The sequence below is a fragment of the Prunus persica genome, chromosome G2, assembly GCF_000346465.2.
Source record: "Prunus persica cultivar Lovell chromosome G2, Prunus_persica_NCBIv2, whole genome shotgun sequence".
In the NCBI taxonomy this organism is placed as follows: Eukaryota; Viridiplantae; Streptophyta; class Magnoliopsida; order Rosales; family Rosaceae; genus Prunus; species Prunus persica.
Genome location: NC_034010.1, coordinates 11464367 through 11488079, shown reverse-complemented (window position 1 = coordinate 11488079; position 23713 = coordinate 11464367). Strand labels below are relative to the sequence as shown.

Genomic DNA, 23713 nt, shown 5'->3' with positions numbered 1-23713 from the left:
GATAGTTGTTGGTCATAACGATGTTAGAGGGAAAAGACAGATATCTGCAAGCATTGACCCTTCTTCCATGTCTGTGTGGATTTATCTATCAAATGAAGAACAAGACAGACTACATCATTTTCTCATTTGCATTGATTCTGGGTGAGTCGGAGCATTGTGCTTAAATTATGCATAATATATCAGGATTTTAAGTCACATATATGTGTATATTAATGCAAATGTATAATTGTAAAGCAACAAGGATTGTACTCGGCTGTGTATAAGGATGATTTGAAGGACCTACTGACAGAAGTTGCAGTAATGTGTAACGTAAGTTGTCAATTATGGGTTTAAATTTTTTAAAGAGAATGTCATAATGGTTACTCATTGCAGGTTATTAATTCATTTGCGAAGATTTTACAAACTAAGAGAAGCAATAATCCAGAAGTGGAGACTAAATCGCACATGATGACAATGTTTTGCTGGCTATATTTACCAAGATGAATCACATTGAATTTTATAAAATTAGTTTCCCTAATGTGTTAAGAATAACTATGAATGAAGTATATACTATTATTAGTTGTAGGTAAACCACAGTTTGATACATTAATAGTTGGTAAATTACTACATGTAGGTAAATTACTATATCTGATATCACCTAGTTGAAATTGGTTTTAGTTGTACGTAATTTACCTACCTGTAGGTAAATTATAGAATGATGGGTATATGTCTAGGAAATTTGTGTAGGGGCTAGTCACATTGATTTCAACTTCAACTCCTGTACCTATATATTAATATTAGCCACATGTATTCCATATCATAAACGAAGTACATACATAATTGTTTCATGGGCCTAAAGATTATAAGATGGTGGGTAAAAATTTCATACGGATGGAAAGCCTCATTTGAGTTTTAAATGTGGCCAATGATATGTTGGGTCATTGTGGAATGTAGATGCTAATAATAATTAAAAAATTCATGATTAATGTGCGGGGCGATGGAGTTAATTATGTACCTCTTAATGCATTTTGGGTTTGTGCTTATTAGTACACTCTTCACAATTTTGTTTGATACATTAGGAGTTTCTGCAAAAGTGTGACGATAAAAACATCAGACTATTCTTGCATGACCCGTTGTTAGAAGCATTAGCTAGGGCATACTTCATTTTTTTTCCCAATGAGACATGCAAGTCAGTACCATTTCACATTTTTAGTGTTACACAAGGAAGAAGAACAATGGTTTCACTACGACCCAAGACATTCAGTTACAAAATCATAAATTGACCCTTGTTTTGAAAATGCACAAAAGCTGGAATGTAACATTCCATGACCAAGAATCTTCAATATTTGTTACTTTTGATTTTGGTTTTAGTTGAACTAATTACTTGGTATGACTTTCTGTAGCGTGATGATGTAACAACATTTCTTCAATTTAATAGTTGCATTGCATCAAATGTATTAAACAATGGTCTTCGAATGAGACTGTCTGAAAAGGATGGAGGGAAGGCAATCCAATCGCCATTAACACATGGTGAGAAAAAAAAAAAAAACTACAATGGTTGAAGTCTACCGATTCTAATTATCCATTATGACCATCGACTACCTGCCCACAACAATTGGATGACTCGTAAGTATTTATTAAATAAAATTAAGGCATGCCATTTTTCGAGTTTGCTATTGTCTTTTTTATGTAGTATGTGGAAACAAATTATGTTTATATCAGGCATGCCATTATTTACTTAGGTGCTTAACACATTGCGATCAGTATGAAGAACCAAATCCTGTGATATTTTTCCGCAAATGGGATTTGATATTACCTTATTTTCTTTTTTGGTGTTTTACGTTGATTGTGGGGTCATTGTGATGTACTTTATGCGGACAATCTCAAAAGGTCGAAACATGGTGCCTCAGTTTACAAAAAACACTATATCGTGCGAAAATCATTAGTAAATTTATTAATTATGGGAAAAGTTGGAGAGATGATATGTAGTAAGTCAAATCTAACAATTATGTATTTTTTTTTTTTAAAAATGCGAACCAATGTCATCACGACATCGAAACTCTCTAGGTTATGATACGTATGGTCCACCTATTCTATTGTTACAATGTGACATTAAGCTTTTATCATTTTCTTTATGAGTTTACGAGCCAAAAGCTCTCTGACCAGCTATGAAATAAAATAAGTATTTTCATACTGTTTCGATGCATCTATTTATCATGTTTAGTGCCGTATCATATATGCGTTTTGTGTCCTGAGAATTATTTGGTAATGTCATTTTTTTTGTACCTATTACTGTTGTTAAAATGTAATCATTATCTCATTCAGACAAAAAAAGACATGTCTCACTCCGATATAAAACATTCCGAAAAGACAAGTCTCACTCATATTTTTTTTGTGTACCTATTATTTGAAGACAACTAATAATGTCCTTAAAATTGTACCTATACCTGTATCCGATTTCACTGTAATTTACCTACAATTTAAACCAATTTAAACACGATTTCACTAGGTAATTTCATATCTACAACAGACTGGTTGTTTACCTACAACCTTTGAGACAATATATACCTACAACATTGAATGTGCCTACCAACAATACAAAACCATATATACTAATCAATACAACATATACATTCTATTTTAATTATAAAAAAAACAATGAACGCATGATCTTACCAGGATAGTAAGTAGTTGACCAATTCTCTTTTCGAAGATTTTTTAGGAACTCTCTAATTATAGCACCACCCTCATCTTTTAACATCCTCATATGCATTTCAAATGCATCTTATGTAGGAGCATATGCACACCTACCAAAAAGTTGAACAATCCAATCGTGGTATGCCTTACCCAAAGAAGATGGGTACTTGGCAAGGATATTGTGCTTGAGGTGATGGAAACAAAAGGCATGTGGTGAATGGGGGAATACATATGGCAGTGCTTCAAGCAACCCTTTGTTACGATAAGATATAAATGTAATATTTCTTCCTTGGAGATTGACAACCTCTGATAGATTTTGGAGAAACCACGTCCAATTTTCTTCATTTTCAGAGTCAACGACTGCAAAGGCTAAAGGATACATACCTATTTCATTATGTCAACGATATCAGCATTTTAATTTAAAAAATTATGTTATAGGCATTATATAATTGGTGGAAATGGTGATCAATAAATCAAGTTGGCAAGAGATACTAAGTTAATACAATTGAAATTAACATTTACCTTGGTTACCGTTTTTTCCTGTTGCAGTGAGCAATTGACCTTTATATTTATTCTTGATAAACGTACCATCCAGAAATAACAATGGCCTGCAATATTTGAAGACTTCTATGCAAGCATGGAAGGAGATAAAAATCCGTTTGAAGCGGGATGTCTCTGGGTCACACTCCAACGTACAATGTGAACCATAATTTGAACTTAATACTGCTTCCACATACCAAGCTAGGTGTCTGTATGACATTGACTCATCACCGTGAACCCCTTTGCTAGCTAATTCCTTACCATACCAAGCACTATGATAAGAAATATCCAACCCATAATACTTTTTGAAATCCTTTACAATCTCAATCGGTTTCATTAATGGTTTGGAAGCTGTTGCAGCCAAAATGGAGGACACTCTTTGTCATTTTTTAGGTACATAGCCTTAAACCCTTTCTCAATGGCGTATTTGCACAGCTTGTCTCTAACTCATGAACCCCACCAATGAATTTCTGGCCCACATGATTGATATAGTTTCTCCAAGTGTGAGATAAATATGCACGGTCAGCAGTGCACCATATTTCCCAATGTAATCGTTCTCATCAGTGTGATTGTTATCCTTCGGAGCACGTGTGGAAGATCCAAATACATCATCAGTATCATTACCCTCGTCAGGCAACTGACATTCCTTGACAACGAGGGTGACAATATTTTTCTTCTAGTTCAACAATGACAAATACATAACACGCACATCTAAATCGGACTCCAGTAAACATGGAGGATACTGCTACAAGGTATGTGATCTCAAAAGCTCCAACCTCTAGCTCATCAAACCTTGAGCAAACATCAGAACACAAACTCATATAAGTTTATTCACTATACATAGGAATTTTCACCATTTTGTTCTTAAAAAAGCATCTCCCAAATATAGAACGCTCCATTCGCTACGAAAAAAAGAAGATGAAAAGCACATATTTTCGTGTGGTGCATACAGATTTGTAATTTATCACAACTGGGAATACAAAAGTTTGCAAAAACAGAATCTCTATACATAAAAACAAATAAAGGAAAACCTATATGCATGTTCATGCAGTACCCGGTGGTTGTAAATAGGTGCATATAATTTAAAAAATAACTAATGCGAAGAGCAAATAACTGTACACGAAAAATAGTCCTTGGTTTCATCTGCATATTTATTGTACACAAAAGAAAAAAAAAAAAAAAAAAAAGGAACTTCCAAAGTTAGTAGCAGCAAAATTAGAAGAGAACTTTCACATGATGCATATTAGTGGGTAAATGCATTAGGAAAACCTATATACATGTTGATGGAGTACCAAGCGGTTGTATATAGGTGCATATAATTAACAAACAACTAAAGGAAAAAAGAAAATAACAAGTAATACGAAGAGCAAATAAACTGTACACGGAAATAGTCATTGGTTTGATATCCATATTTAGTGTGCACGAAAGAAAAGAAAAAAAAAAGTAACTTCCAAAATTAGTAGCAGCAAAATTAGAAAGAGAACTTCAACATGATGCCTATTAGGCAATCTTCAACCCATGATGCCTATTTTCTGATGCACATGGGCTGTGCCAGTTGTAGTTGGGCTCCATTGAATAGTTTTGGGTTCAGACAATACTTAGACTGGTATTTAGGTCCAGACAATACTTGAACTGGTATCTGAGTCCAAGTTTTGGGTTTCCCAAATTTTGGCCCCTTCATTTTCTTGGGTTAGAGAGATTTTGGAATATAATTTGGGATATTTTGAGTTTAACGTCTTGGGTTGGAGATGACCTTAGTAGGTAAATCATTAGGTTCGCTTATATTGGCATACCCCTACAGGCCATTGCCCATCATTTACCTGTTGTGCATTATGTACCTACCTATATCCATTTGTATCAAATTAATTTGAACCTATCTTTTTACATCTCCTACATTATCTACACAGTTGGTATTTTGTCAAACACGTGATGTGCAAAAAGTAAACACAAACCCAACTTCTTGCTGGAAAAAAAATTAAATAAAAAATACCCACTATGCAAGTGACAAAACAAATTTCAGCAAACGACCAATTGTATTTTCATGGATATATCATTTGCATCAAAACCCCACTAGGTAAATTACTCATTAGGTACCTACCTGTTCTTTCTCCTAGTAAGACTTTGCATCGATCTTGTCGAGTAAGACTCCATGCATCGTAATTTACCTATCTAAGAAATCATATTTTTAAATATGCATAAATTACATGTGTTATGCAGGGCAGACCACTCAAGATTTAAGTCGTCGGTGCCGAAATAGTTTGTCTCAGTCTTGTCGACGTCGGAAGCCAGGATGCAACAAGAACTCAAGTGAAGGAAAATCAGGGCTTTTCTCAGAAAAATAAAACTAATCCAACAAATCATTATCCCTATGCTAGACACCATTATGTAAATTAAATTCATAATCAAAACTGATGCATTTACAGGATTGAATTGCAGGCTAATTTGCTGGGAGGAAATCAAAACAATAAATTTAGGAACCAAGGCTTAGAGCATCCATAATGGACTCCCTAAACCACCTCCTTAGATAAAATTTAGGGAGGAAGTAAGAAAACTCACCTCCAACCATGCTCCTGTTTGGGCTTAATTTGGCACACCTAGCCCCAGGTCACAAAGCCCATAACAATTTTTAAACCAGCCATCAATGTTCCCTTGAATTGGGCCAAGATTATACACTCCGCCCAAACACTACGGGTCCAGACCCAGACTTTGCAAAATAAACAGGAAATCCAAAAACAACCAGCCCTTGGTTTGATTCCAGAAAAATCAGAGCAGGCCCAGCATGATTAAAGAAAGGAGAAAATAAAAACAGACCCATGTGAAATCTCTTTTTCTCTGACATTTGAAAAGTCAACATTTTCAACTAATTTGATAAAGTATGTTAATCAAAAGCAGGCGAACTAGGAGAAGACCTCTCTAAAAATCTCTGCCATCAGAAGATCAAACCCTTATATTTTATGTATAAAATATTTTAGAGATATTTTCCTGTACTCCAACAAAAGGGTGATTCTCCCAAAAGATAAACAGGTCATACTTTCAAAAAGAGATAAGCAGGAAGACAGGGAGCTGTTCAAACTGAGAATCAAACTAACCATCACGGTTTGAGCTCTCACAAGGGGGCAGTTGGAAATTAAAAAGGGGTTAGGTTCTCTTTCAGGAAAAACAGGGAAGTGATCTTGAGAACTGACTATTGAGAGCTTATCTGCCAGAGTTGATTAAAACTTTTCTTTTTCTTTCATTTAAAAATAAAAAGATCTTTTGAGAAATCTTTGCCGCCCATTGTTAGAAGAATGAAACCCTACTCCAAAGCATTTCCTTATAAATACTAGAGAGGGTGAACAAAATAGGGGACACTCAATTTTCATCAATCAAACAAACAACCAAAAAATCAACCAAAAGCTCACTTGAACCACAAGAAAAAAACAGTTTTAGATCAGAATTCCCAAAGTTCAGAATTAAAGAAATAAGTCATTCAAAACAAGATCTCTCTCGTTACGAATTTGGTTCAGCAAAAGCCAAGACAAGCAGAGTTTGAGTTTTCTCAAATATGAAAACCTCAAGAAATTTCACAGTGCAATTTCCAGCTCATTACGTTCTTAAGAACGGTCACTTCTGTCCCTTCAAACAAAAAAGCTGTAGTCCTGCCCGCTCAAAAGCCTCCCAAAGCTTGGAGTAGATTAAAGCTCTGCCAAAATTGAACTTTGGTATCGACCTCCAGTTGAAACTGAGCAGTTGAAGTTGTTAAAAGTCCAGTCTAGCCCAGACATACCCAGTCCAGCCCGGATCAGAAGCTTCTATCCATACAGGAATGGAGTTCCGGCTTTCTTTTTGCTTTTCTAGATTTGATTTCTTCCTTTGTAGCTCTGAAAAGAGCAATTCTGTCTAAAAACAGTCCACTTTATTATTCATTATTCTGGCTAGAATTACCAATTTTATACTGGGATAAATTGTGAAGTCCTCACCAGTCTAAGGCAAGAAAAAGAACTTACTTGGGAGATATTCCCCACCCAAATTCATATCGTTTGTTTAGAAATCAATAACTTGGGGCGCAAGTTATCGGTTTTAAAGAAGTCTGCTAGAATCTTGATTGCTAGTAGTGGCACGCTCATACACTAAAGAAAGCTAACTTGTTGACCAATCAATGGTTTCCAAGGCAGTGAGGAACTTTGCCCTTCCATCTCAGGAATAAACTCAAAACAGGTGAACAATTTGGCACGCCCAGTAGGACTTCTCAGTATACATATTCTGACAGGATTCTTCTTAAGTTTATGAATATTGGAAGCACTAGCCAGAACTCGCACCACGCCATGGAGATAAACCAGGTAGCTCTCAGGGAAGGTTTGGAGTCAGAAGAAAGTGATGCCAGGCAATCAGCCCACGGCAGTACAAGAAGCAGATGCTTCAGGACCGGCTCCAGAAGAATGAATCATACAGGAATCTGTATTCTGACAAGAGATGGCAATACAAAGGAGCCAGGATACTCTCAATAATATGACAGCCATGATGCAATGGCAGGTTAACAGGCAGTTCAGGAAGGACGTGAGGCTGCCATGGCCAGAATTCTAAACCCAGATGCTGTAGTCCAGCAGCTAGATCTTCCTCATGGCCCTCCACCAGGATTAGCATGGCCATACCAGGAAAACCCTCTCATTGCACAGATAGCTAGGATACCAGAGCATGGAGAGATCCAGGCTGGACAGAGGGGAGAAGCCCTTCTCGTCCAAGGACATGAGGCCCCAGTCCGGCCAGGAGGCCCTGCACCAATCCAGAACCAGCCAGAACCACAGCCTATTCCACAACTTGAGGCCCCATATGAACAACCTTTGGCACTTCTGCCTGAGCCACCAGTAGTATTGCCATACAGACCCAGAAGGATGGATCCCAATCCATTCCCTCCACCTGCAGGGGGCAGAAGAGGTAGATGAGGAAACAACCTTTTTGTTAACAATGACAGGAACAGGCCGGGGGCAAACTGGAGGAATTATCCAGATCTAGAAAAGCAGGAAGAACACAGGGAGGAAGTTCCGCCCAGACTCTATAAGGCAGAGCCCAGGGTTGATCACGGCCAGCCAGAACAGGGACATAATCTGCACCTTATCAATGCTTTGCATGACGTGGGGGCATTACAAAGAATGATCAAAGAAATGATGGAGCCTGAAGCCAGAAGAGGAGAAAGGCCAACCTATAGGAAACCATATCCAACTTATATTGATCAGATACCTCTATCTCCAGGTTTCAAGGTGCCAAACTTCTCCTTGTTCAACGGAGAGGATCCCCATGCTTCGTCGGTTGAGCATATAGGCAGGTTCTCTGTCCAGTGCATAGCCATAGAAAATAACCCTCTGTTGAAGTTAAGGCTTTTTGGGAATTCTCTCTCTGGACAAGCTTTCACTTGGTACACCAGTCTGCCAGCTAATTCTGTTCAAACTTGGGAGCAGATGGAAAGTGTTTTCCATGACTATTATTACAGGATTCAGCCAGAAGTCACTATCAGTGACCTTGCTGCCCTCAAACAGAATGAAGATGAACCTGCCCAAGACTTCATAACCAGATTCAGAAAGCTCAAAATGAAGTGCCGGATCCCTATGGAAGAAAGACACTTCATTGAAATGGCTCAGGCTGCCCTCAAAATCTCTCTAAGAAAAAGATTTGATGGGATGATGTTTGGAGATCTGGCAGAACTGGCAGATAAAGCATCCAAGTACGAGAAGCTGCTTAAGGAAGAACAGCAGAAGAAGAACTCTTCTAAGGGCACGTATTACAAGTCACATTCTTCTTCAATACATCTGATTGAGGTAGAGTCAGAAAAAGATGCAGAAGGCTCGGAGGAAAGAGAGATTGCAGTGGCAGAAATGGCAAAGTTAAAACATCCCATCAGTTGCAAATCCCTTACAAAACCTCCAAAGGATCAAAAGCCCCCACCATTCACAGGAGGGTTCGTTCCAAACAAACCAACACAAAACAAGGTTTATTCTTTTGATCTAACTAAGGTGGATGCTTCATTTGACGAAATTTTATACTGGCAATAGAGACACCCCACAGAATGCCCAAGCCAGAAGAGCTCAAGGGCAAGCAGTATTACAGGTGGCACAACTCTTGGAACCATTCTACCAATAGTTGTGTTGTTTTCAAAGATGTCATACAGGAAGGAATAACATCAGGAAGGCTAAAGCTGGCAGAGAAACCTTCATCAGTCACAACAGATCCTTTTCCCCAACCACAAGTCAACATGGTCAACCTAAATTGGCCAGAACAGAAGAGAAGCAAGCCAACAACAGAAGCCAGCTCCAGCAGAGGCAGAATGGTCTCAAGGGAATCTATTGAAAGACCAAAAGCAACTATCTCAGCTGGGGTAGCGCTCTGCAGCAAGTGCAAGTGTGAAGCTAAGTTAGAAGTAGTCCTTGACAGACAGAATCAGCCCACTCCGAGTGTTTTTGACATGATTGGAACCTCGTCCCGAGATAAATCCAGGCAGAAAGACTATCTTAGGCCTGCCCAGCGCAGCAGGAGGATGACAGAGCAGCCCAAGAAGGAAATTCCAATCAAGATGCCCGGGATAAATTGTGAACTCCTCACCAGTCTGAGACAAGAAAAAGAACTTACTTGAGAGATATTCCCCACCCAAATTCATAATCGTTTGTTTAGAAATCAGTAACTTGGGGCCCAAGTTATCGGTTTCAAAGAAGTTTGCTAGAATCTTGATTGCTAGTAGTGGCACGCTTATACACCAAAGAAAGCTGACTTGTTGACCAATCAATGGTTTCCAAGGCAGTGGGGAACTTTGCCCTTCCATCTCAGGAATAAACTCAAAACAGGTGAACAGCTCCTTATCCATCTCCTAAAATAGGGAGACCTCTAGGAGCTCCTAAATATGAGGAGAGAGAATGAACTCTTAGTGGCTCCCTATAATTTAAGGCTACCCTATTTAATGAATATTTTTAAACCTTTAATAAATATTGTCCATTTTATATATATATATATATATTTTTTCATATAGATGGACCATTTATGTTGAATTAAAATATAATTCTAGCATACTCCCTAAACCAGAGAGTATGATTGAAGTTGATATTTTATAGAGAGCTTCTAAAATAACTTTTGTGTGTTTTTAGCTAAATTTTAACTAAAAAATAGAGAGCATGATTGTAGATGCTCTTAATACACCTCCCAGATAGCATGTTAAATTATAAATAGGGGTAGTTTTAGAATCCGAAAAATATAATAAATCATATTCTAAGTTATATTAGGTAACTGCTTAGTTGGATCCTAGTCATCGGGTATTATTTGAAAAAATTGGGTATTATAAATAGAAAAATAAAAGGAAGGGCTATAGATGATTTTAAATGAATTTTATGGGTGTAACCTCAATTTACTGGTCCTTTGTTCTTAGCCCGTTAAAATTTTGTAAGAACCAATTAGAAAATGACAAGTGGCTATTTTGAGTTGTTCTCTCCAAACAGACTCTATATGGGTTTTTGTATAATGTATCATGCTAAAATGGATTTTTTAATAAATATCTCTACACATAATAAGGTGTAAATGATGAGTTTTAGTATAATACAATTATGATGATGTGGACTTATTAAAATTCATATAATTAATCTAACAGTTATTATTTTTTTAAATATGTGTAAATGCACTAATACTAAATACAAATACTCGAGATCGAACTAATGATAGTTGAAGCTTGGCTTGAAATGGATTGACATGCATCTAGTACTAGTATGGTGGAGAAAGTCATCTTTCATTCAATTTTGTGTCCACATGAATATATTAATTCCTCTCACACTCAACGTACCCAACACGTTAGTTAGTAAACAAAAAATCAGTCAAAATTAAGATATTTCTGTTTAATTGGGTGACCAAACAGAACCCAAAAGGAAAATTCCAAAGAAATTCTTTGACCTACTTCAACAAACATAAACAAAAAGATGAGTTTACCACGACGGCAAACTAATATAAGCCTTTGCTTCATTGAAATGGTAATTAAAAAAACAGCTTTATACTGTTTTTGGCGCACACTTAGCTGTCCCAACCAAACACGTCGTTATTATTAACGCGTCCAGCTAATGCATAAATAAAGCACAACATGCATCCAATTTGTAAATCACCAAAAATAAAAAAATATTTTTGGAAAAAAAATAATTTAATTTGCAAAAGAAGGTTTGGGTTTCGAAATTGAAATGTTGAAGATGAAGAAGTACGTGAAGCTTCAGAAGTGCAAGCTCCAGCAGGATAAAAAGTCTTCTCGAAGACCCAAGTTGATAGAGGAGGAGGAGGAGGAAGAGGAGGAGGAGATCAACTACAAGCAGAGCCTGCAGAGGGAAAGAATCAGGGCCGTTGGTCGTAAAGATGAAGTTGGTGTTGGGCCCCACACACCTAGGAGCACAAAGCTTATGGATTCAATGCGCAAGCTGATTTTGCAAAGGCAGCCCTCCAATTTTGCTCCCAACAAAAGCAATACTATTATTGCTTCTGACCCGTAGTGATTATGATAGTGGTGCGGCCTACCGGAGGGGATAATTATCAAACTCTGTATATTGATTGCATGCATGCATGCATGGCTTCTCACTTCATGCGTGTTCAATGGAATGCATGAAGAGAGAGAGAGAATCTATTTTTTCTTTCTTTCTTTTCTTTGTATTATAGTTTTCTTATTTTTCTTTCTTTGTTCTCTTCCTTTCTGGGTTGTGCATACCTATAGAATTGGCATGAAGAGGCAGAATTAAATCATTCATATTCACTCAATGAAATGTATGAAGGGTGAGTCTGCTTGAACCCCGCTAAACTTTTTATTTTGATGGTGTTTTTTTTTTCTTTTTTAAAAACCGAACATTATTATTTTTTTCTTTCAATTTCTACGATTAAAAATTTCATTGCCAAATGGCCACCATTATAGGCAGGCACATATGCCATCGGTGCCTCTAAACGCCACGGCCAAATCGTCACGATGTACCTCACTGACTTTGCAGCCTGATTTGCTTCTGGCGGAGGGTTGGGAGACAGGGATGGAGATGGAGGGAAGCTAGTGGGGAGAAGGCAATGGTTTGAAGTTTTTTTTCTCCTTTTGCAACGTTTGTGTTTTATTGCATTCAAATGTACAATAAATTGTTATACCCAAAAAAAAAAAAAAACAAATGTTAATTAGGATTCAAAGTTGCAAATTGTTGATGCCTAAATTTGGTTCAACAGAAGATGACCTCTTCGAGATCGAGGTCGGGCAATTCTTTCGGACTAGGTGTGCATGATCAACCAAGTCGTCCTCCAGAACCTGTAAAACAAGATAGCTTCAGTGGGTGACACCTGGGTGGTGCCGGCCAAGGATCCTCCAATGCTTAAGTCAGTCGAGTGTTTGAGAGTAAAGTTGTACAATAAGTTCTTGTGCATAGAATTGCATACCTTTTACGGAGGATGGCCTTAGCTTTTTATATCATCCTAGACAACCTAATCCTTCTCGGAGTGGGACTCTAGAGCAAACCAACTCTCCTCAAACTAGGACTCCTGAACAATCTAATCCTCCTCGAACTAGGACTCCATTTAGATTGGCGTCTTGGTGATTCCGAAACATCCCAACTTCTTTGGGATTAGAAGTCCTTTGAGTGAACACCACGTAAATCAAACTCATGTGCACCGAGGCTGAGCTCAAATGGACTCCCAAGTCCACATGGGTCAGGGTGGAAAAATATATGGTGACCAAGCTCGAGCCCAGCCCGACCACTAACACTGTGGTCTAGCCTAGCTCGACCAATAACACCGTGGTGTAGCCTAGCTCGGCCTAGAGGTATTTCACCTCACAAACAGAAGTCCCCCAAGTCCCCAGACAAGAGAGTTTTGTGTGGGGAGTTGTACTTTAATAATTTGGCCAAGCTAGCAATGTTAAGTTATAAAATAATTTTTTAATATTTTCCATGTCACAGATCGGCACCAGGAGTCCCCCAAGTTTCCACAAAAACGAGCTTGGCAAAAGGACTTGGTTAGTGGCGGGAGAATAAGAATTTAGCGTGAAAGAGAATAATAAAACCTAATGCTTGCCTTGTCTCGCGTTAACTACCATGTGGCTGCTTGCGTACAATTATTTGAGTTTTAATTGTACATATGATATTTGATTTCAGACTTGTGTGTCTTTGAGAATAACAAAAGATGATATTTGAAAATATCTCATGATGAGGACGCCACATGACAAGTATGCATTGGTAGAGAGCTAAAAAATTGAGCTTTCCAAGACAGCCCCATTTTTGAAATGAGAACAACCCCAAAAGCTGGGTTCAGACCACAAAAACGCACAGCGAAAAAAGTGAGAACATATCAGCCCCCAACCTAATTGTTATTTGGAGAAGAAAGGAACGGGAGAGTGATGGCGAAGTGGAAGGCCTGAAATCTGATCCCAGCAACGCCAATACATCCAAGGAGGTAAGATCTCACCACCCTATTTTATATTTTCTGCTACCACCACTTCTGAACTGAACATATCAGCCCCCATTTTTTATTTTGTGAAGAGAGATCTATACTTTTCTGTTAATTTTTTTATTTGGACCCACGCGTTTCTTCTTGCTGCTTTCTTGTTGCTTCTTAATGGAGGCCATATATGAATTAATGTATAACAATGTCTGGGACCTCATGAATTAATGCATAAGAATGTCTGGGACCTCATGTCTGCTGTTTGTAGGGATTGGTGTGCTTTTATATAATATAATATAATATATATATATGGGCGGATCTGTGGCACTATGTTTTTTACACAAGTTTTGGCATAATTTTTGAGCCATTAGATTACTCCACTTTCAATGATTGAGATTAAACCTCACATGGTAAGTAGTTTTTTACATAGACAATCATTAATTTTATTTTCTCTCTCATAAAAATAAAAGAAATGATTTTCTCTCTCCTCTTTTTTTTTTTCTTGGAGACGTAATCCCAGCTACCTCTTTAATATCAAATATTTATTACGGTGTAATAAATAAAGAATTTCACCAAAAACTAAAGGCCTAAACCGGAAAGAGTCTCTTCAGTTTCCCCTTCTTCCCACACCTGCATGTGCAATCATCAATTCATCTTCAGTAGTTTTTTCTTTTATGTCAAAGCAATTTCTCCTATCTTAATACAGATATTGTATCATCAAAATATTGGAGCACCCACAAGATATTTCCTCCAACTCTCAATCCCATATCTCCGGAAAAATTAATTAAATTTCAAGTCAACTTCCAATCATAGCTGTAGCCAATTTCTGGAATGGTAAATGCCCAATTTATTAAGCTCATGATTCACAACAATCTGTAGCTCAAAGAATGACTTTCCCCCCAAGGCTACCTGTGTATATTGTATAACCCCGACCATGCCAGGTGCCATCTTGGACATTGTTCAACCCTAATGTTTTGATATTCCTGTTCACATTATAAGAATACTATCTATAAGTTTTCAAGCATAAAAATCTTAATCAAAATTAAGCCATTTGTCTACTTTCAATGATCTAAAGAATTTCAATAGTTCCAAAAGGATAGCTGCCAGTCATAGAACATCATTTTTAATCATGAATGGTTATTCAAATTAAAGAAGTTCTTTTTTTTTTGGTCGAAAAGATCTTCTATTCAAAGCACAAGAACCTCTAAACAAGAGTCTCACGCCCATAAAAGGAAAACAAGTCTGTCCATGCAAGGAAACAGACAAAACATAGAGAGTCCAGAAACCAAACAATACAATAGACTGATCAAGAAGAAAAGCGCCAGAAAGACGATCCAACCATAAAGATGTCAAAATGATTCAAGACCAATCAACAACCAAATTAGGCATGGTGAGGACAAGGGAGTCCATCCTTGCAAAGGATGTGCACAAGAGAGGTGGGGGGCCATTCAACCCAAACTTCCGTACTCCTCCTCGATAGTGCCAGTGACGCAAGATGATCCGTCGCTTGATTACAATTTCTGGTGGTCCAATTCCACCTGCACTCTTCAAAATATCGTTGCTCATCGCGGATAAGGGTAAGAATTGGGTACAAAGTCCAACTCCCTCGACCAAAAGAGCCACAAACACTTTTGATAAGCTCCAAATAATCTGACTCGAAACAAACCATGTTGTGACCCCGCTCCTTAGGAAATTTGCAGCCCTCCCATAACGCTGTTGCCTCAGCTATAAGAGCATTCTCCGCTTGAAAATCCACAGATTTGGCCCCAAGAAATCTTCCTTCAAAGTTTCGAATAACTATGCCAGCCCCCGCAAGACATGTGTTTTTCCTCCAAGCGGCATCAACATTTATTTTGACAAAAGGCACAGAAGGGGCTGCCCAAGACGCCTGGGCAGAGGGATGAACTGATCTTGTAGTGGAAGAGGTGATTAGATGCTTTAGAGATAATCTTTCATTTACCTGGTCGAAAATGGCCTTGAGGGTTTGCTGGGGTTGGGGTGTGAAATTGTCAAACACCACCCTATTTCTAGTCTTCCATATATTCCAGCAAGTGTATGCAATCTGACAGAAAATTCGGCTTCTCTCCTCCTTTGTGTTAAGGCCTATGATCACGCAATCCCGCAACCATGTATGCAGAGAAGAAATTTGTTGCCTAAGCTCATCTAATTGGTAAAAGTGAAGGTTGATCAATGGAACTTGTGTTCTTCACGAGATAATCAACAAGTGTTGTGGCATCAAATTTTCACTTTGTATTCTCTCTCTATTAAAACGATAAAAGTTTTTAATGAAAAAAAAAACAGTAATAGTCAAAATTTTCAGATATGAGACGATTAAAATCCCTAAATCAAACCCTCAAAAGAGATGGAGGTCTTTTCTGGTTTCATGAAAGAGAGGGAGGGAGGAGACTCTTGTTGTAGATAAAGAGAGAAAAAGAGACCGATATTTTTTATGGTCTCATGAAAGAGAGTGAGAGAGATGAGTGCGAGAAAGAAGAGAGATTACCAAGAAAAAAGGAAGGAGAGAGAAAATCGTTTCTTTTATTTTTATGGTGAGAGAGAAAATAAAATTAATGATTGTCTAATTAAGAAATAAAAATTATTTCCCATGTGAAGTTTAATCTCAACCACTGAAAGTAGAATAATCTACTGGCCCCAAGAATTGTGTCAAAACTTGTGTCAAAAATATAATGCCACGGATCCGCCCCCTATATATATATATGATTTGATAAAGTGTATGCATGTGGTCTATGCTTGTTGAAATGTGTTCTTTGTTGCTGCTTGAAAACCCACGGCCAATATACTCACAGGTTTGGCATGTTGGTGTGCAACCCATGTATGAGAGAATCAGTACTCAAATGGGTAGCTGTGATAATTAAAACACAAGGAAGAAGTCCCTAGGCATATGTAAACATGGAGAACTTTATGAATTGCTAACTGCCTTTCTTTGTTCTGAATATATCTGTTGAAGTAAACATAAACCAAATAGTTCACTACCTTGTGATACTAGGAGGCCATGTGTCTTGATATGCTGAAAAAAGTTTGGAGTTTGTCCCTCTTTATGTGACTATGTCATGGAATTAATCTTTGGGACCAGGCTCTGTTCTTTATTTTTCTTCCTTGGAACCCCTTGCACTTTAAATTGTTGACATAGCGCCGTTGTGCTGTTGAGATCTTGGTATCTCTTGTTCCCCCTTTTTTTTTCTTTTTCTTTTGGGTGTGGGTATGACCCAAAATATATGGATGTGAGTTGTTGGGCCGCTGCCCTGTGCCTTATATGAACCCCCATACACCTTGTTGCAAAAAATTATGTGAAAAAATAGAATTTCTAAACAGGTACAATATATGCTGCTGAATTGTTTGTCTCGTCGTCAGTTTTGTCATGTTGGTGTGTCCATATCATTTTCGTCATGATTAAAGGATATGTTTATTGGTGCATGTAGGCACAAGCAAGGGGTAGGAGAGCTCATGATCAAGATCTATCGACAGGGTCATAACCTAAAAGAAAAGAACCTCGCCATCTGAGTTGGGTAAGTCCCCATTCTAGAATATGACCTAGTGTATGCGACGTGCCAAGTAGATGTCTGAGTCGGATAGTTCACGATTTGGGATGGAGGATTGGGAAAGAGATTGGGATCCGAGAGACGAGAGTGAAGGGGGGATGAGGATGAAGAGGCTGAGCTAGTAAGAGGAGATGACGGTCTTGTTGATGATGAGGTAGATATGGAAGATGAGGTGGTAGCAGGGAGGATAGGCCAATATAGCATTGATAAGGTAAAAAATGAAATGACCGAAGGTGAGCTTAAGCATTTGAGGTTGGAGTATAGGATCCCAGACAGCATAAAGCTGAGGTTACTCAGGAAGGATGAGAAGGCAAGTCAGCCTCCAGATGGCTCGGTCTTGATACATCCAGGGTTCTTTAAATGTGGGTTTAGGTTGCCCCTTCACCCGTATGTCCATAAATTCCTTAGAACCTTAGGGTTGGCTCCCGTGCAAATCAACCCAAATGTCTATATAGCCTGGTTAAGCATGTATGTGTTATGGAAGCAACTAGGGCTTGGTGAGCCTTCCTTTGCTCAGTTCGCAAACTAATATTGTCTGAAGAAGCATCCAGGTAGCATAGGGTGGTGGTATGTCTGTGCTTTCATGAATATAGAAGGTGTCTTGATAACAAATAACTCTTCAAAGAAAGCTTGGAAAAACAAGTATTTCTTTGCCTCAGGGAATTAGAAGTTTAGAAAGGGAGATGTGGGCTCTGGCGCTCGAGTTCAGACTTGCTTCTGTCGAGCAGGTGGGTACTTGGATGTCATGTAGGTCAGCATATTTTTAATCAGTACACCTTTGTATGATTGGTTGACTGTCTAATACACGGTGTATACGGGGTTTTGCAGATAGGTGGGCCAGACCTTCCATTTGAGGTCAGAAGTTGGAGCAGATCGTGAGAGTCCGAGCTGAGAGAAGCCCCTTCCTTGGACATAGGGGGGTCTAATGGTGGGTGAGGTGAAGATGGGCACCTCTGAGGTTGATGCGCACGATGAGACCGTGATGGGAGGTATTTATGGGGATGACGCTTCTCTGACCTGATCGGGCTAGACTGGCCTTTTTGTGTACCCCACATGGAGTGCTAGTATGACGATCATCCATGGAGTTCAGGAGTTAATACTCCTTTTGTTATGCCTTAATTATATCTGTTTTGAGACATTTGTGTTGTTTATTTTGCCGCCACTCTGTGATCATGGTGGGTGTTCGATGTATTTTGTTGGACCTTGGTCTTCATTGTATTATCTATGTATGCCTCAACATATGTTGTTGTAGACAAAAAACTCAAAGGTGATTTTTGTTGAAGCTTAGCAAATTTTCGGATAATATATATATATATATGCACACACACATATATACATATATCTCTATGGGTATGCTAGAGCTCAACAAATTGAGGTTGAACCCTTGCCAACTTGAGCGCGAGCTTGGCACGTCGAGGTTGGTTCTTTACCAACCCGACCAGGAGCTTGGCATGGCGAAGTGGGCTTTTGCCAACTTGACCATGAGCCTAGCGAGTTGAGGTCGGTGCTTTCTCAACCTGACCATGAGCTTGGCATGCTGAGGTAGAGGTCGGCTCCTTGCTGACCTGGACATGAGCTTGGCATGACGAGGTGGGTTCTTGGCCAACCTGACCATGAGTTTGGTATGGCGAGGTAGAGGTCGGCTCCTTGCCGACTTGGCCATGAGCTTGGTGAACTAAGGTTGGCTCTTTGCCAATCTGAGCACGAGCTCGGAAAAGGTTGAGCTCGAAGCTTTCATCCATCAAAGCTTGATAAAAATATAGCTCGGACCTCTCGTCCATATGAGCTTGATAAGAAATATAGCTAAGACATTTCGTTCATCTAAGCTTGGCTAAAAATGAGCTTACACCTTTCGTATATATGAGCTTGATAGAAATATAGCTCGGACCTTTCGTCCACATGAGCTTGATAAAAATATAGCTCGGACCTTTCGTCCATATGAGCTTGGCCAAAATTGAGCTCAGACCTTTCGTCTATATAAGCTTGATAAAAATATAGCTCGGACTTTTCGTCCACATGAGCTTGATCAAAATATAGATCGGACCTTTCGTCCATATGAGCTCGATAAAAAATATAGCTCGAACCTTTTGTCCATATGAGCTTGATAAAAAATATAGCTCAGACCTTTCGTCCACATGGGCTTGATAAAAATATAGCTCGGACCTTTCATCCATATGAGCTTGGCCAAAATTGAGCTTAGACCTTTCGTCTATATGAGCTCAATAAAAATATAGCTCGGACCTTTTGTGCACATGAGCTTGATCAAAATATAGCTCAGACCTTCCGTCCATATGAGCTTGATAAAAAATATAGCTCGGACCTTTCGTCCATATGAGCTTGATAATGGGTTTGATAAAAAAATATAGCTAGGACCTTTCGTGCATATGAGCTTGATAAAAAATATAGCTCAGACCTTTCATCCATTTAAGCTTGGCCAAAATTGAGCTTAGACCTTTCGTCTACATGAGCCCGATAAAAATATAGCTCGGACCTTTCGTTCATCTAAGCTTGGCAAATCTCTGGAGCTTGATTTCATCCTGACTTGAATGTGGCCTTTTGAGTTACTTTGTTAAGGCTTGGAGAGACAATACGTTGGAAAAGGAATCCCAATTTTATTCACTAATAAAAAATTGAAAACAAAACAAGAGCGAACTCGTACGCTGGCTGACTAAGTTCAAGAACTAAAAACTACCTCATGAGATATCATAACAGGATAGTCCCACACTGAACAAAAAGAAACAAAGCCGAAAATCTGAATCTCAAATTGATGATCTAACTCTGAGAGCATGTAGATGAGGAGGAAATCAATGGTAATACTTCTTTAAATGCTCAGCGTCCCAAGGATGAGGCAGATTTGCTCCCTTGAGATCCTTTAGTCGATAGGTGCCCGAGTGTACAACTTCAAAGACACAATAAGGCCCTTCCCAGGTCGGTCCCAAGCTTCCATTTGAAGGTTTACGAGTAACAAGCATGACCTTGCAGAGTACCAGGTCACTAACCTGGAAAGCTAGGTGTTTGACACGGGAGTTGTAGTAGCGAGCTACACGTTGTTGGTATGAGGCATTGCGCAGCGGAGCATGGTCCCGTCGTTCATCTACTAAGTCCAGGTTAAGATTCATCTGGTCATCATTTGCTTCAACTTGAAACACTTCCACTCTGTGCGTACCCATTCCAATCTCGACAGGCACTACAGCTTCGGTTCCAAAAGCAAGGGCATTCAGGGTGTCTCCCGTGGATGTTCGTGTGAAGTTCTGTACGCCCAAAGGACTTGGGGTAACAGTTCAGCCCATGCTCCTTTAGCCTTGTCTAGCCTTGTTTTCAAGTTCTTTTTGATCAACTTATTGATTGCTTTGACTTGGCCATTAGCTTGAGGATGAGCTGGAGATGCAAAGAAATGCTTGATGTTGAGCTCGGCAAACAACTCACGAAGCTTGGCATTATCAAATTGCTTGCCATTATCAGTAATTATGGAGTATGGGATACCAAATTGACATATGATGTTCTTTCAGAGGAACGCGGTGTAGTTCTTCTCAGTTATTGTAGCTAAGGGTTTAGCCTCAGCCCACTTGGTGAAATAATCCACTGCAACAATCGCGAACTTGGTTTGACCTTTTCCCTTTGGCATAAGGCCAATAAGGTCAATTCCCCATTGAGCAAAGGGCCAAGGACTACTAATTGAAGTCAAATTCTCCGGTGGTTGATGGGGAACCACCGCGTATTCTTGGCACTTGGGACAGGTTTGAGCAATCTTCTTGGCATCAGCTTGGAGTGTTGGCGAGTAATATCTTTGTCTGAGGGCTTTGTGGGCAAGAGATCAAGTGCCTGAGTGATTTCCACAAACACCTTCGTGGATTTCACGAAGCACATAATTAGCGTCATCAGGTGTCAAGCATCGCAGGTATGGCAAAGATAAACCTCTTTATACAACTTGTTATTGATGATCAAATATCGGGATAACCTATACCGTACTCATCGAGCTTCTGCTTCCCAGGTAGGACTCCATGCATTAGATAATCGCGTATTGGATCCATCCAAGTTGACTCGGAACTAATAGGGAACACTTCCACACAATCTTCCTCTATGCTCAGCTTTTGTATTCTCGAGCGGAGGAATTTGAATGATTTCATAACCAACAAAATCATCCAACAACGCTTCTGCTTCCCAGGTAGGACTCCATGCATTAGATAATCGCATATTGGATCCATCCAAGTTGACTCGGAACTAATAGGGAACACTTCCACACAATCTTCCTCTATGCTCAGCTTTTGTATTCTCGAGCGGAGGAATTTGAATGATTTCATAACCAACAAAATCATCCAACAACTTCTTGACCTTGGCTAGGTAGGCACTCATGCTTCTATCTCGAGCTTGGTATTCTTCGGTGACATGATTTACTACCAACTGGGAGTCGTTGAAAATGTGGAGCTGTTGAAACCCGAGCTCAGATGCTAGGCGAAGTCCTGCAAGGAGTGTCTCATACTCAGCTTCATTATTCTAGGCCTTGAACCCAAACCGTAAGGCATATTGGGTCTCATCGTCTTCAGGTGAGGTTAACATTAGCCCTGCCCCACTTTCTTGCTGATTTGAGGCACCATCAACATGTAGAATCCAAAGTGGGAGGTTAGGTCATATCTTCTTCTCCCTGCTCATCTTAGGCTGATCGGTTGGCAATGGTGGTGGTTGTACATCGGTGAACTCAGAAAAGAAAATCGGCCACAGCTTGAGCCTTGATTGCTTATCGTGAGCGGTATATGATATTAAATTCACCTAGTTTAATTGACCATTTGATGAGCCGACTTGAGGTGTTAGGCTTTTGCAAGACCTGCCTCAATGGGTGGTTGGTCAGCACAACGATGGTATAAGACTGGAAGTAAGATCTCAACTTCCAAGCTGAAATAACAAGGGCGAGGGCCAACTTCTCAATCTCAGGGTACCTCGTTTCGGCATCCTGGAGAGCTCGGCTTACATAATACACGGGGTGTTGAACCTTGCCTACCTCTCTGATGGGCACTGAGCTTATCGCTATAAAGGACACGGATAGGTACAATAACAGATCTTCACCATGTTCAGGCTTGGACAGAAGATGGGGTTTGCCCATGTATTCCTTTAACTGTTAAAAAGCGCGCTCACACTCAAGGGTCTAATCAATGAGTTTCGTCCTCCCCTTTATAGCTTAGAAGAAAGGTTGACAACGGTCTGCAGCTCGAGATATGAATCGATTTAGTGCAGCCAATGGCTTGTAAAGCTTTGCACTTCTTTTAAAGTCCTAGGTGACGTCATGTTAAGCAGAGCTTGAATCTTTTCTGGATTCGCCTCGATGCCATGCTGGCTGACCATGAACCCTAAGAATTTTCCCGAGCTAACCCCGAAGGCACACTTGGCAGGATTAAGCCTCATCTTATACCTCTTTAATACCTTGAAGGTTTCAGCTAAGTCTTGAATGTGATGATCAACCGTGACACTCTTGACTAGCATGTCATTGACATACACCTCCATATTTTTCCCGATTTGGTTGGCAAACATCTGGTTGACAAGTTGCTGGTATGTTGCACCTGCGTTCTTGAGACCGAATGGCATGACCATGTAGCAATAAAGACCTTGATCTGTGATGAACGAGGTGTGCTCCTAATCTGGTGGGTACATTACATCAGAATTTGGTTATAACCCGAGTATGCGTCCATGAAACTAAAGAGCTCGTGGCCCGCAGTTGAATCAATGAGCTGATCAATACAGGGAAGCGGGAAGCTATCCTTGGGACACACCTTGTTCAAGTCAATGAAGTCAACGCACATTTGCCATTTTACAGGTGTCTTCCTCACCATGACCACGTTGGCCAACCAACTTAGATAGTTGACTTCACGAACGAAACCAATCTTCGTGAGCTTGTCCACCTTTTCCTTCATAGGAGCATACCATTCTACATCGTAAGCTCGACATTTTTGGCGTATTGGCTTGAAGACGGGATTGATACTTAGACGGTGTGATATGATCTCAGGATCTATTCCAAGCATGTCCTCATACGACCATGCAAATACCTGAGCGTTCTCAAGTAGAAAGTTTGTCAGGTCATCACGAATTTGAGGTGGTAGTTGGGCACCAATCTTGACGATCCGATCTGGGTGATTATCATCGATTTGCACTTCCTCTAGGTCCCCTCCTAGCATTGCTTGTTGTTTATTGGTACCTTCTCGTGGGTCAAGCTCGACCTCACGATCTATCCCATCTCGCTCGACGGCGTACATTTTCATCTTTTCTTTTCTTCTCTGCTTGAATGCTACGATGTAACACTCCCTAGCTTTTTGTTGGTCACCCTTTACATATCCCACACCAGCTTTGGTTGGGATTTCATTAAGAGCATATGGCTGGCGATGAAGGCTCGGAGAGAGCATAAGGCTGGCCAACCTAAAATGACATTATAATCAGAAGGGCATTCAACTATTAGAAAAGTTGTGTAAACCGTTGTTCGTTGGGGTGCTGTTCCCAGTGACAGAGGTAATGTGACGCTTCCAATGGAGTTAATGTTGTCCCTAGTGAATCCGAGC

General features: G+C 39.6%; 1 long non-coding RNA gene across 1 annotated transcript; it reads left to right on the top strand.

The window, feature by feature from the left end:
• On the top strand, positions 13471-18404 carry LOC109947537. The gene is made up of 3 exons (XR_002270305.1): positions 13471-13623; positions 17052-17899; positions 18000-18404. It is a non-coding gene; the product is annotated as an uncharacterized LOC109947537 (long non-coding RNA).